The sequence below is a fragment of the Diabrotica virgifera genome, chromosome 5 (genome assembly GCF_917563875.1).
Source record: "Diabrotica virgifera virgifera chromosome 5, PGI_DIABVI_V3a".
Classification (NCBI taxonomy): Eukaryota; Metazoa; Arthropoda; class Insecta; order Coleoptera; family Chrysomelidae; genus Diabrotica; species Diabrotica virgifera.
Genome location: NC_065447.1, coordinates 83,493,975 through 83,509,917, shown reverse-complemented (window position 1 = coordinate 83,509,917; position 15,943 = coordinate 83,493,975). Strand labels below are relative to the sequence as shown.

At 30.9% G+C, this 15,943-nt stretch overlaps 2 long non-coding RNA genes across 2 annotated transcripts; one reads left to right on the top strand and one right to left on the bottom strand.

Annotated features, from left to right (window-relative positions):
* Positions 1-10,400: 10,400 nt before the first annotated feature.
* Positions 10,401-10,622, bottom strand: LOC126884847 (uncharacterized). The gene is made up of 2 exons (XR_007698161.1): positions 10,530-10,622; positions 10,401-10,468 (listed from the first exon to the last, which is right to left on the bottom strand). It is a non-coding gene; the product is annotated as an uncharacterized LOC126884847 (long non-coding RNA).
* A 437-nt stretch (positions 10,623-11,059) lies between these two features.
* Positions 11,060-11,281, top strand: LOC126884861 (uncharacterized). The gene is made up of 2 exons (XR_007698170.1): positions 11,060-11,152; positions 11,214-11,281. It is a non-coding gene; the product is annotated as an uncharacterized LOC126884861 (long non-coding RNA).
* Positions 11,282-15,943: the final 4,662 nt, after the last annotated feature.

Genomic DNA, 15,943 nt, shown 5'->3' with positions numbered 1-15,943 from the left:
AGGAAACTCTTTATAAATCCATATTAAAGTGTAAACATAAACGCGATTAGACAAATTCTAACCACACTCTGAGACTCGCGATACTTACAGATACTTAATACCACAGCATACACGCGGCTCAAATTAGCGTGTACCAAAAAGCCCAGTCATAGTACACGCTAAATAATGACGTCACTGACTTAATGACGTTTAAGCGTGTACCTAACTTTTTTATTTGCGTACACGTTAGCGTGTACCTAGACACAGCGGAGAAGAATAGGTAAAGAGAAGGAAGTTGAACTTACAATTAAAGAAATAAAACTACAGTATCTCGGACATGTGATGCGGGGCGAGAAGTATGGCATCCTGCGACTCATAATGCAGGGAAAGATAGATGGCAGAAGAAGCATCGGCAGAAGACGAATTTCATGGCTGAAGAACCTCAGAGAATGGTTTGGATGCAACTCAAAACAACTATTTAGAGCTACTGCCTCAAAAATTAAAATAGCTATGATGATTATTGCCAACCTCCGTAGCGGAGATGGCACCTGAAGGCCGCGTCTCGCCATCAAATAATTTGATCAAACAGTTTGAGCAAACTGCGGAAGTACGTCAAAGTGACGTCACAATTGCAGTTTTTTTGAAATTCTAAAAATCTGTGCTCTCACTATCAGTCTAGTTTGATCAAATTTTTTGTATTGAGTTGTCTAACTTGTTTGTACTTTATTTAAAATTAAAATTTTTCATTATTATCCACAATAAACACTCAGGATGTAACGTCACTAACTGTCGCTTTCATTTGTATAAAATATTAACTAGTATATTATGTATATTAACTAGTAATCATATGAAATACAGTAAAATTTTTTGTATTGAGTTGTCTAACTTGTTTGTACTTTATTTAAAATTAAAATTTTTCATTATTATCCACAATAAACACTCAGGATGTAACGTCACTAACTGTCGCTTTCATTTGTATAAAATATTAACTAGTATATTATGTATATTAACTAGTAATCATATGAAAGACAGTAAACTCTCTCTTAAGGGGGTAGTCGCAAAATCTCGGTCCAATGCTATTTAAATACATTTTTTTTCGGATCCTGAGAAAACTAATAAATACATTTTAAAACTTACACCCAGAATGAAAGACTACATTATTAGGGAGGACCGAAAGTCCCTTAGAATAAACAAAAAGTTTCTTTTGAATGAAATATTCGAAATTAAAAATCACACTAACTTTTCTCTTGTTTTTTCATCCCGTTATCTTTATTAAAATAAACATATTAGGTATATAAGTTATTAAAATAAACATTATATAAGTTTTCAGGGACTTTCGGCCCTCGGTAATAATGTAAACTTCCATTCTGCGTTTAAATTTTTCAAAAATACTTATTAGTTTTATCAGAATTTGAAAAAAGTTAATGCATTTAATTAGCACTGGACCAAGATTTTGCGCCTATCCCCTTAACGAACACCTCCTCTATACGGACAGTATTTTAAACAAAACTCATTTGCTGATATATTGAACCTGTACTCTTCCGGACACTCCCTTAAAATGATTACCTAAATGAAAAAAAAACATAGGTATTTTTTCCAAATATTTTAGAATACAAAACTACAATATTTATATTTTATTATTTCAAATTAACACAGAGATAACATGATAACAACGAGTGATATTTGATAACTCTTTACTTCATCAGCAGTAGGTAATAAAAATCTGGTTCTTAAGTTTGATGTTTCTACCACTAGTAAATTTTACTGTGGGATACGTCATTAAAATATTTTATGTGTCGGTCATTAAAAGAAATGTGATACCGCAACGTTGCTCTAATAATATTTTAACATTGATATGTTGTGACTAATAATTTTAACGGAATGTCTGCTTGAACATATCCAATAAAACTTTTATTTTCTTTTAAAAATGTTTCGGATAGAAGGGAGACTTAAATAGACTTGACTGTATGATAAAACAATAATTATACAAACAAACCAATTATAATTATCAAGATTTTTGCTGTAAACTCGTGGAGAAATACATTAAATTAATAGAGCTCGGGAAATATGCACTTAAAAAAAACCTTAAATTACGCAAAAAACGGTTGAATTGAAATATGCACTAAAATATTATGCTTTTATGCATTTATAAAGAACGCAATAATTATTGGTGTATTGAAAGTAGGTATTCCAGGTTGGATCTTAGTCGATAGGAAAAATATTCTGATTCGTTTTTTACGATCTTACCGAAATAGTATAGTTCATTAACGGTTTTTGCTCCAAATTAAAAAAACGGATTGTCAAAGAAAAAAGTGAAAAGAAAACTTTGTGGGATGTTTCTCTTCTTCTCGGAGGTGAAAATATACGTTCAAAATAAGTTCGGAAATGGGTAAACTGACTAATTCTAAGCACCTTCTGTTATATAGAATTTTTACACTAAGTTAATACTTTTTGAGTTATTTGCGAGTCAATATGTCAATTTTTCAACAAAAAAACACTTTTATACGGTTTTTGCAATAACTCAAAAAGTAATAAGTATGTTATCGGGAAAAACATTAAAAATATAGCTTATAAAGTAACAAAATTGATGTACGTATGAACTTTTTAGTATCAGTAGAAGCAAAGTTGTAGCTAATGTAAAACAGGAGACAGGTTCATATATTCGTCAAATTTAAAAACGAATAATTTCACGTGAAATAACCAAAAAATGATGCACTGTTCTGAGAAAACTTATTACAACTTTTTTAAAGTTTTAAAAAAATATTTTTCATGTTTTCTAAAAAAGTTTCTAGCATTAAAATTAAGAAAGATACTTTCAAAATAAAGTAGGTCCTATTTTTGTTTTAAAAAATTTGAAAAATCACCCCCTAATTCGAATCTCAAATGAAATTAATACTTACCGCTGCACAAGTTACTTACGTTATGTAATATTTATATGATCTGTAATTTCATCGGCTCAAAGGGCTAATTTTTGAAAAAAATTGGTTTTAAAGTAAAATTTTTAAATTTTGAAAAAGATGCTTTTTTTTCAAAATGACATAAAATTTATTAGTGATACCAATAATTACAAAGAGTAAAAAATGTAGGTTTTGCTTTTCTGAATATTTAGGATTATGTGTTTTTCTTTGAGACAAATACATATTGGTTAAGATATGGCTGTTCAAAATTGGCATACACAGTTGGTTAGTGACTAGTTCAATCCCTTTCAATTACATCCCCTTCAAAAATAAGCACTTTGAACCAATGAAGCTTACAGATCATATTTATAAACAATACATACACGAGTAAATCAACTTGTGAAGTGGTGACGATTAATTTCATTTGGGATGCTAATTAGGGGGTGAATTTTATGATTTTTTACAAAAAAAGTGATCTTCATTTTGAGCGTAACTTCCTTAATTTAATGCTAAAAACTGGTTTAACCTTTTTTTAAACACTACAAAAAAGTTGTAATGAGTGTTCCCCAAAAAGTGCTTTAGTTTTTGACAGTTCACGTTGAAATATTCAATTTGGAATTTGACGTGTATGAACCTATTTTTCATTAGTTACAACTCTTCTTTTACTGGGTCTAGGGATCTCATACATAAGTACCTACACCATTTTTTCCACTTTTTTATGGGCTATATTTTTCTTAAGAATGGTTTTTTCGATAAAATACTTACTTTTTGAGTTAATTGCAAAAAACCGTTAAAAATGTGTTTTTTTTTTGTTGAAAAATGAACATATTTACTCGCAAATAACTCGAAAAGTAACTAAGTGAAAAAATGCTAAAGAACAAAAGTTCCTTAGAATTAGTCAGTTAATCCATTCCCGTACTTATTTTGAACGTATATTTTTTCATCCCTAGACGAGGTGAAACTCACCCCCATGGCAAAAGCACACATCGGCACAATATCATTTTTCTTCTTTACCTATGTGTATGCCAAATTCCATGTCAATCTAAGTAGTTTTTTAAAATTTATGGGTTTTGCAATATTTTACCGTCAGCGAACGGACTAATAGAAGAGGATCCGATATAAGGCCGATCTGCATCGATCTATTTAATGGATAACAATAATTATTGGATATGTAATTTAGTATGTTAACAATTATAAAAAACAAGGGGTGCATGCAAAGAAAATTTAAATCAATTTGATACTAATGCTCATCGACATAATTACCATACAAGAAATTCTAATAAGCTCCGAATACCCCAGTTTAAAACATCAAGATTAGAAAATAGTTTTAAATTTATGGGAATGAAATTGTACAATAAACTTCCCGATGAAATGCAGGAGATTGCTAGTTTTAACAGTTACAAAAATAAAATCAAAAATTTATTATTAGCCAAATGCTACTACATATTCAGTCAAAGAATTCCTTGACGATAGGCTATAAATTATTTTAAATTATTTTATTTTTTATGTATAAATTGTTTTGTATGTCTAAATATGTTATTTTATAATATATGTTATCATGTGTTAGGTGTTAGGTACCTATATAAAATTTTGTAGCTGAACAATGTTAGCTGGTAACAGTTACTGTTCTACAATGTAAAATCATCTATATGACCTGTCCTATACATTTGTAAAAAACGCTGGAAGGAAGGGTCGCCCGAGAACTTTATCGTACCGATCTATTATCGTTATGGTACTAGATACTGGCATTCTATAAAAATAACAAAGTTACTCGTTATTTTGATATTTTAGAATTTAAGATTAGTTCATTTTTCTGAGAAATTAATAGCTTATATTATTTACATTTCATTCTATTTCGATTATGCCAGTCAAGATATTATCTCCGAATTCTATCCTACTGCATGGATTTTAAGGAAATTTTGGGAGTAGTCCAATCTCCTAATTCAAAGTCAATCCTATATACTATGGCGCTTTTATCATGGGGGCGGTTCCCACCAATTCTCAGGGGTGAAATATTTTTATTTTCGAATTACATGTAGAAAAAGGAAGATTTTTAAGAAAATTTAAAAATTCATTCTATAATTTGATCACATTTTCTACAAAATCCATTCATTTTAAACTCGTTCAACTTTTTGAAAGTAGAAGTAACACTATATTAAAAGGTATTGCAAAAGAAAAACAATACATTTAAATTATGTTGGATGGGGAGTTAAATGTATATACTTTTCATTTTTCCTTAAAGTACATTAGTCTTATATTTTTTTACACCATATCTCGCTTAATTTGTATGTAACCGACATTTAACGGTGCTCTTTTTAAAGGCCTTTTCAAACACTACAAAAGGTGTTGGTAGCATTATACACCTAAAACCTACCGTTCCTCTGTTATTTTAAGTTGAATACACCAATTTGAGCATGCACCAAAAAACAAACTATTTTCACCTACCATATCTATTTTTGTATTATAAATACAACATTTACGAATGAACGAATCTCTTTATTATTGATAATCTAAATAATGTTTTATATAGTGTTTTTAGTTCGATGCATAGTTTTTAAGGTATTCACAAAAAATCAGTCCGAAAAGGTGTCATTTTTCAATGAAAATGGCCAATTTTCAACTACGCATAACTCAAAAAGTATTGAGTTCTCAAAAAAAAGTATAGACCAGTTTTTGCTTAGACATAGGTTCTTTAGCCACTTCCGTGCTTAATTTGACCAACAAATTTTCCACCCCCTTGAAGAAGTGGGAACCGCCCCAAGATAAAAGCGCCATAGTATATAGGGTAGATTTTGTTTCTTGAGCTATTCCCTACTTACTGTGAAAATATCAAGTACATCAATGTAGTAGGATAGAATTCGGAGCCAAATACCCTCATTGAGTGCCCTACAATAATGCTCTGCTATGATCGCGTGAGAGAGGACACACTTAAGATTATAGCAAAATTTCTATTTACCGTAACTTTTCGAGTTTTTGAGGTACAGCAACGAATTTTATGTCATTGGAAAGGTAATTTTGCATTCTTTCAAAATATGTAAAAATATACAGGGCGCATCTAAAAATATTAAGATTTTTTATTCATTTCCGGTTCAACCGGAAGCCATATTTTTGGTAAAATTTATTGTGATAATAGATAATAAAGTACCATATATGTCTGCAAAATTTAAAATTTAAGTTTCTATTATGAAGGAAGTTACGGGCACTCAAACATTTTTTTATAAAAAATACATAACTCGCCTCCTGTAGGGAGTTAAGAAATCTGACTAATGTCATTCAATTTAGCGATAGGATATCAAAAACATATCAAAAAATAAAAAAATTCCTTGGAGCCATTTTTGAGAAAATCTAGTTCAAATTTATGTCAAATTTTGACCCCTTAAATATAGGCAACCCGTAACTTTCTCTGAAAAACGATAACATTCTTCTTATAGCCCCATCTTTAAGCTATATAACGACGTTTTCAAATTAAACTTATCTTAAACAAGTTTTTAGATAGGTAGCGAAATGTGTCGGGTGGGCGGTCGGCCATGTTGGCCGCCATTTTGAATTTGGAAATGTCAAATTCCGTATTTTTATTTACCTACAGATGAGCTTACTTTGAGTTGAATTTCATTCATTTCGGTAAAAATTTGCAAAAATGGGCCCTAAATAACCCCCCTATTTCGGCCCCCCTTTGAGAGGTTTTTTTTAAAAGCTTAGTTTCTCGACAAAATTCTCTTAAACTTACTCATACCGAATTTCATCAAAATCGGTCCGGTAGTTTTTGCTGGGCGGTGGCGACATACGTACGTACGTACATACGTACGTACCTACGTACACTTCGCGTCAAAAAAAACTGGTACAAGTCTTATGACCGAAAATCGTGTTTTTCTAGTTGTGTAAATTGGTCTTATCACATATGTCATTCTTATTTCTAGGCAACGTTGCCAGTTCAACTAAAATATTATATCAAACCAGGTAAAAGCAGGGCTGTGAGGCAGACCGCAAGTTTTTAGTAGGTTTACTAAAAATTAAAACAACATCGAGCATTCTCGATTAGTCAGTCACATTTATTTAAACATGCATCCTAAAAAATTCTCTTTTTAATTTTGTAATGTTCCATCATCTCAATTAAGTACCCATAAATTAATTCGTGTTCTATTATAATTTATGACAGATATGACATGAATGACAGATAATAACTCTAGACATGACATTAAATTATTATGTTTAATTTAAAATCGAGAAATGTGAAGGGTTTCTCGTAAAGTTGTGGGATACAAATAAATAAAAGACATTGGAAAAATTAAAATTTGAAATTAATACAAAATGAATAACTTTTACAGCGAACAAATGTGAAACTTAAATATTATGTATTACAATAAAATTCGAAACTGCTGAAATATTAAGCACATTGGTGAAAAATGTCGCCTGTCAAAATGTTCAATGTGTTTTATTAAATGTATTCATTTTTTTTTGAATCATGAGAAATATAATAAGAATTTTTCACAGAAATACGCCAAAGTTAGGCCACACACATTACCATAATGTGTATCGGTTGCGTTCCGGCACAGTGAAGTTATTATAAATATTGACAATTTGAACTGTCAAAATTTTTATTTTATCATTTCTTGTTTAAAAAAATAATAAAATTGATAAGATAGCCTCAGTTGAGGAGAAAGTAATAATAATAAAGATGTTTTATTCAGTCAATAGTGTGCGAACAATAAGGTAAATAATAACGTGGGCCTAACTTTTACACACATGCCTACTGTGGCAAATGTAGGTATTTTTCAAAATGTTGGAATGTGTTTAAATCCTAGAACAATTTTAGCTTTTATTTTTAATACAGATTTTAATCCCATACAAATAGCTTCTCATGATTTTTGTTGTAAAATGATTAGGGAAGCAGGAATTTAACAGTTTAGAATTTTACATTTTAGAGTTTTACGATTCACCTCTCTGATTTTTGGACGTTATTTTTTGTATTTAGATTTAGTGCAATTCCATTATCTGTGCTGGCAACAACGCCGTGATTCACGAGCCATTGTGTCCAGTCTGAACACTGGTTTACATTGGGAAAAAAAAGTGTACCAGTTTTTTTTGACGCGAAGTGTACGTACGTACGTACGTACATACTTCCGACATGTTTTTTTTATTTGCTTTTTAGACTCAGCGGGACTCAAAACGTCGAAAAAAAGTGAAATCTGAAAAAATTTTTTTTGCACGATCCTATAACTTTATCTATTATACTATACTACGTATATAGTACGATAAAGTAAAAATGTCTTGAAAGGATTAATAAATATTTCTATTTCTATTTCTATTCTATTCATGATCTAATTTTCTTCTGACTGTAATCAATTAATAATATTAATAAATGACTTTTATCTACTCTATGTCATATTATGTATAAGTTTTTAGTTTGTGAAAACTGTCATTATAGATAGCAGTGCGTGAAGGGTTTAAAGTGTGCGTGAAGTAACAGTGTATTTTAAATGGAATTTACTTTTTCTCACTGTTTTTAACACTTTTTCATAATCAAATATAACTTTCAAATCATAACTTTCGCGTTGTCATGGTGATGATATAATGAGCAATAAATTACAAAAAAAAATTTGACAGTTTTTTGGTTTGAAAGAAATTAGAATTTTTAAATGTCAAAGTTCTAAAAATTGTAGAATAGAAATGAATTCCAGTGACGAAGAGTTACAGTTTTTTATTTGTTTATCGTAGATAAAATATTGTATGAAACTGTGCGTGCTATTTTCATTTATTAAAAAAAATGTTTCGACCCGGGTAGATATTATTCCAGATTTTCAGATTTGAGCACAGAGTTAGATGGTTGGGGCATATATGGAGAGCAGATAACGCAACAACTATAAACTCAATTTTCCAATGGAAACCCGGAGTTAGAAGGAGACGCGGAGGAACTAGAATAAATGGTTACAGGAACAGGAAGTAAAGGAAGATTTATATAGGGCAGGAATTAGAGACTAGCAGAAAAAGACAGAGGATAGAAAGAAATGGAGAAGCATAGTCAATAGTATCGAATAGCAGACTGGGGCTAATCTGCTCGAAAAAGATGAATCTAGATAGCTTTTTAGCGGCTCAACCCCACGTGGGGTATTTAGCCATTTAATTTTCTTATTAAATATTATTATTGGTACATCAAAAATTAAAAGGACGGTGCCTGTAATAAAATCTAACATTCAAAATTTAATCAAGAAAAATAATAAATATTAAAATTTTCTATAAGTTCAAATTTATTTATTAACATTTTTGATATATTTTTCATAAATAAATGACTTACTATTAACACTTTTTTAATTATTTCCAATAAATCCATTTTACAGCAATAATAATATATTAGTATTTGTAAAATAAATATCAATCATATTATCATAAATAACACAGGTTTACAAAAAAAAACTAAATTTCGGACTATTTGACGAAACCATGTGACGAGGGGGTTTTTGGGGTGGTTGATCACGAATCCGGGGTCCGCTCACCTCTATCGCGTCAGGTAAATGTCATTTCAAGGTCAAATCAAGATAAATCGACAGTCGCTCTGAAAAAGTATATTAGGCGGTTTTTGGGGTCGCTGACGACGAATCCGGAGTCCGCTGACCTCTATCACGTCTAGTTCAAGGTCACTTTAGGGTCAAATCAACATAAATCGACACAATCGCTCTGAAAATATAGGGGGTTTTGGGATCGCTGATCATGAAAACTGCGGTCCGTTGAGCTCTACCACGTCATGTAAAGTTCATTTCAAGTTCAAATCAGGACGAGTCCACAAAATTGATTTGGCCTTGAAAAGACCTTTACCTGACGTGGTTGAGCTCAACGAACCCCAGTTTTGTAATCAGCGACCCCAAAAACACTTTAATATAGTTTTTCACAGCGATTGTGTCGATTTATCTTGATTTGACCTCGAAATGACCTTCAGCTAGACGTGATAGAGGTCAGCGGATCTCGGATTCGTCATAAGCGACCCCAAAAACCCCCTAATATACTTTTTCAGAGCGACTGTCGATTAATCTTGATTTGACCTTGAAATGACCTTTACCTGACGTGACAGAAGACAGCGGACCCCGGATTCGTGACCAGCGACCTCAAAAACCCCCTAGTCATATGGTTTCGTCAAATAGTCCGAAATGAATTTTTTTGTAAACCTGTATAATCAAAAGAATATCAATCTTTTAATTTAAATAGATAACTGTAAAACACAGACAACTGTATTCACAGTACAAGTTTCAAAAGATCACACATTACGCTCAAAGTAGGAGGTAAATCTAGCAGACGAGTCGTTGTGACTTCCAAAATATGACAACACCGCTGGAGGTGACAACGCGCCTTGAACTACCCTACATATGGAAGCCATAACGTATGCTGTACGCTTCGGTATATACGTGTATATATATATATATATATATATAACCAAAAGAGGATAACGGGTACTAGTAAATATTCTTAGAAGGAAGAGATAACACTGGGAGATACCCTTTTTATTACTGAGGAAGCAAAATAAAACTCGGGTGCTTCGTAGGATGTGCCTTTTTATTAATGGTCTAAGCTTTCGTCTATGCTTATAGACTTCATCAGAGTAACTAAAAAATATAGAACAAACAATGACTGATGGAACTTACTATAAATTATAACAAAACTCACCCAAATAATAGCAAAATACTCAGGGATTTGGGTGGAAGACAAAGAAACTAGTAACAGTGTACATGTATATACACAACATATTTTTAAAATTCATAATAGATCTAAGTATATACAAACAACACATCTTATACAAACACATCTTATATATAAGTATATACAAACAACACATACAATCAACACATAAAAAATACCACATCTTCATTATAATTAAAAAATGTTGTTATCTGCATTTTTGTTGGCCTTATCAGCGCTGTTTTAATAATAATTTTAAGTTTTTATTTACCTGTTTTGAAATTTTTAATCTTTTAAATCTAATGTTATTTATTTGTTTGTAATATTTACGTTTAATTGTTTGTAACATTGTACTATTTATCGTTTTCATAATATGTATTTTAAATTATCCCGCTATTTCATAGAACTAGTGTCATTACACCGTTGGTAATTGCTAATTAATTATATCGTTTTAAACAACCATGTATTTCGAATAAAATTGTTGGTTAGGTGTTGTTTGTATATACTTAGATCTATTATGAATTTTAAAAATATGTTGTGTATATACATGTACACTGTTACTAGTTTCTTTGTCTTCCACCCAAATCCCTGAGTATTTTGCTATTATTTGGGTGAGTTTTGTTATAATTTATAGTAAGTTCCATCAGTCATTGTTTGTTCTATATTTTTTAGTTACTCTGATGAAGTCTATAAGCATAGACGAAAGCTTAGACCATTAATAAAAAGGCACATCCTACGAAGCACCCGAGTTTTATTTTGCTTCCTCAGTAATAAAAAGGGTATCTCCCAGTGTTATCTCTTCCTTCTAAGAATATATATATATATATATATATATATATATATATATATATATATATATATATATATATATATATATATATATATATATATATATATATATATATATATATATATATATATATATACAAAATTTATTTTGGTAAATCCTTTCCCCTCAATAGGTAGACCCATTTTATAAGCCCCCCTTTTACCAAATACACAATTTTTAAAAAATAGTAGAAAAGGTGGAAGTCGGACAGCCTCTTCTGTATACCTAGTGTGACCAACTCCAAGTCAGTCCTTTTCGGGACAAAGCTGAAAAAAACCTAAAATCCGGGACTTTTCAATGAAAATCGGGCCATTTTTTTAAACATACAAGTTTAATATCATTTTATTGATTATTTAACATTTTTATGTTGACAAACATTTTTTTGATGGGATGGGTTGGAATGATAATTACATTTTTATTAGTTTTTGATGTTTCGACTTCCAATCTGGAAATCGTTCTCAAAAAGGGGAAAATTAGAAAATTTAACTGATGTTGGATTTCCATGTAAATAGAACCTTAAGTTAAGGTGATACAGTAGCGATCAACAGGTAGCAAAAACGCGTTCCAAGATTACGGCTGCAATTTTGAATATTTTTTCGAGATATTTGGCACACTTATTCGTAATATAATAAAGAATGGCGGTACAGAGCCCAATTTGAAAAATATATTAATATGTGGAAATTACTCTGTAATTAAATACACTATTAAAAAACGAGCCTGTACCGCCATTAAGACGAACAAAAAAATACACTTTCTTCAAATAAACTTTTTTATCCGATGCCTAGATTTTGTGTTATTTTGGAACTACTAAAATTTTTTATTTCATTAGTAGTTCCAAAATGACACAATATCTAGGCATCGGATAAAAAAGTTTATTTGAAGAAAGTGTATTTTTTTGTTCTTCTTAGTGGTGGTACAGGCTCGTTTTTTTAATATTGTATTTAATTACAGAGTAATTTCCACATATTAATATATTTTTCAAATTGGGCTCTGTACCGCCATTCTTTATTATATTACGAATACGTGTGCCAAATATCTCGAAAAAATATTCAAAATTACAGCCGCAATCTTGGAACGCGTTTTTGCTACCTGTTGATCGCTACTGTTTCCTCTTAATATCAAAATATAATTATCATTATTTGATATTCATGTTTTTGAGTCGTCTTTCAGAAGACGATAATTAAAATACAGAAACGGGAAAAAGTCCAGGGTTTGACTTTTTGTAGAACTGTAATACCACGATATAAAATGCAAGCGTTTTGGATGTGATATTATTATTACACTTTAGAAATTGTCGACTTTTTTTCGTCCCACCAATTTAATTTTATGTAAATTCTTAGAAGAATAATGTATTCAAAATTTCACAATAGAATTTTACCAAAACGTTGAAAATTCGGATGGCCCAGAAGCCTTGGCCGGGACGCCTTCGTAATTCGGGCCATGTCCCGGATTTTTCGGGCTAGTTGGTCACACTATGTATACCGGAAGCCACAACTTAACGTGCATCTATATATAATATTTAGTTGACATGACATGTACAAAACACTGTTAAAATTATTTTTAATTTTAAGTTAATTATACCAGTTTATAAACCAATGCTGTGGTGTATTTTTTTATTTATACTATACAGAGAGTTGAACTTGTTACGATTTTCATATAAAATTAGTTATAACTTTGTAAATACCCTGTATAACATAATAAACCTTTATATTTTTGTGATGGGGAAGTTAAGAAGAAAAAGAACTATACAAAATTTACAATCAACATGCAGTAGAAATAAACAGACCAAGACACGTTAAATGCTACTAGGAGCACTCCCGAATCATAATTTACAATGCATATACATTGTAAATCCCAAATAATAATTTCCTAAGTTTATATATTGTAAATTTTGATTCGAGAGTGCTCCTAGTAGCATTTAACGGGTCCTTGTTTGTTTATTTCTACAGCACCTTGAATGTAAATTTAGTATAAATAATTGTTAATTAAAAAAAAACACTAAACAAATAAAAAATAAGAAAACTCTTTACCAATTAATACTAAAGTGTAAACAAAACACGATTAGATAAATTGTAACCACATTCTAACACTCGCGATGCTTACAGATGTTCACCACAGCATACAGCGCGGCTCAAATTAGCGTGTACCAAAAAGTTACCAAAAAATTAGTCAGAGTGCACGCTAAATAGTGATATTACTGATTTGATGACGTTTAAGCGTGTAAATACCTAACTTTTTTTATTGGCGTACACTTTAGAGTGTACCTAGCCACAGCGGATTTTTAGTTAAGTTAAAACCAGGTTTATTCATAATCCTCAAACCAGGAGAAATTAAATGTGTTAAGTTAAAAGTGAAAATTATTCTGGCCATGGTGTATATAGTGATGTTGAAAAAGTAACTATTCGTTACAAAGTACTCGTTACTTACGAATACCGAAAGTAACGATTACTATACAGAGTACTCTGATTACTTCGTTACTTTGTACCAATCGTATCAGAGCTAGTAACGACTATTGTATCTACAACCAGTACACTTGATTACTTTCTATAAAAAAAATACCAATCGTATCCCAGCGAGTAACGGACGGGACCGGTATTTTACGAGTGTTATGGAATATCGTTATCGGTATGAAGCGTTTTAAGGGTGTGACAGAATACATATACAAAATACCTACCTACTGAGAAATACGATTCTCGATATGATTATGGGTACTCGAATACGAAAGTAACAAAAGTAATCATGGTAATCAAAGTAACGAATACTGCAAATGATTACTTTATACAAAAGTAACGATTTATCCCTTAAACAGATCGGTGAAGGTCGTTGTTATATCGGAATACCTATACAAAATACCTACCTACTGAGAAATACGATTCTCGATATGATTACCGGTACTCAAATACAAAAGTAATCATAGTAATCCAAAGTAACGAATACTGTAAATCAGTGGTTCTCAATCTTTTTGAGTCATGTACCACAAAATACTTTTTAATATTTTTGGTATTTGGTACCACCTAACTGAAATAACTACCTATCTAGATAGGTAATCTAATTAACTGTAAGGAAGCTCTCAGACCAAATGCAACACATACAATAAAATTCATACGTAAAATGTTGCACAGTTCATAATAGCGTACATCTGTTTATACTCAACAGAGATAACGTCCCATAACACATTTTATCATTATGTAGAATACAGGAGCGTGCCAATTTTGGAACTTCCGAATATCAATCAGTATTTGAAAAATGTCTTCAAGCGAAAAAGATGTTATTGTAGCTTGGCAATTTTTAAGAAGATGTCAGAGAAAAGAAAGAAAAATGCGTCGATGACGCACCCACTGAATGCATTTAACATTATTCATAGTCCAGCAATTGTTTTACATGAACAGACCTGAACATTTTTGCTAGGAGTGTTTTTTTTTGATAAAATTACTTACTTTTTGAGTTATTTGCACGAAACCGTATAAAAATGTGTTTTTTTTTGATGAACATATTTGCTCTCAAAAACTCGAAAAGTTTTAACTTAGTGCAAAAATGCTATAGAACAAAAATTGCTTAAAATTACGTAGTTTATCCATTTCCGGCCTTATTTTGAACGTATAATTTTCACCCTCGGGAAGGGATGAAACTCGCCCCACATGCTACCTACTTACATATGTCTATGCCAGATTTTCATGTTATTTTAAAGGGTTCTTTACAAATTTATAGGTTTTGCAATATTTTACCGTCAGCATTAACTTTAAAAATATCACAAATTTTTATTTATATAAAAATTGTTTTTTTTTTTATATTATTAAAGAAAGAAATATGAACATAAATATGGAGAAAACAAAGATAATGGTCATGGGAAATGAGGATAAACAAGTAAATATAGAGATAAATAACCAGAAATTAGAACAAGTAACAACATATAAATACCTGGGTGTGAAAATATAAAATGGAGGAAGATCAGAAGAAGAAGAAGTCAACGAAAGGATAACCATGCCGTTCAGAATCTACTACAGCTTAAACAGAGCATTCATTGGAAAAAAGGAGTAAGCAGCAGGATGAGGCAAGGATGAGGCAAGATGAGGACAATGATAGAGGTATATAAAACGATCTTCAGGCCAATCCTTACCTATGGTAATGGCAGCTGGGTGCTAACACAATCATCGAAAAGTAGAATAAACTCAATGAACATGAAGTACCCAAGAAAAGTAAAAGGAATTACAAGACACAAGAAGAACACAACTTGGACTGAAGCGAAACGAAGGGCTAAGAATAAACAAGAGTGGAGACGATTTGTATATGATATAGATACATGAAATGTATTTTTTAAACACCTTGCACCGTTAAGTAGAAAGATTTAGATTATGTTATTATGAACATATAAAATTATTTACTACTTGGACTAAAGAAAAATGGGATCTGTGTAACAATTTAATAAATTTAAATTATACTAGAAAATAACATGTTTTTTCTCTCTGATTCTGCCTTGATTTAGAACTAGAACCTTTAGCCACGTAATTGGATAACTTATCACTAACTCAGATGTAATGTGTAGTGTGTGTGTTGAGTAAGTGTCTTGTTACTT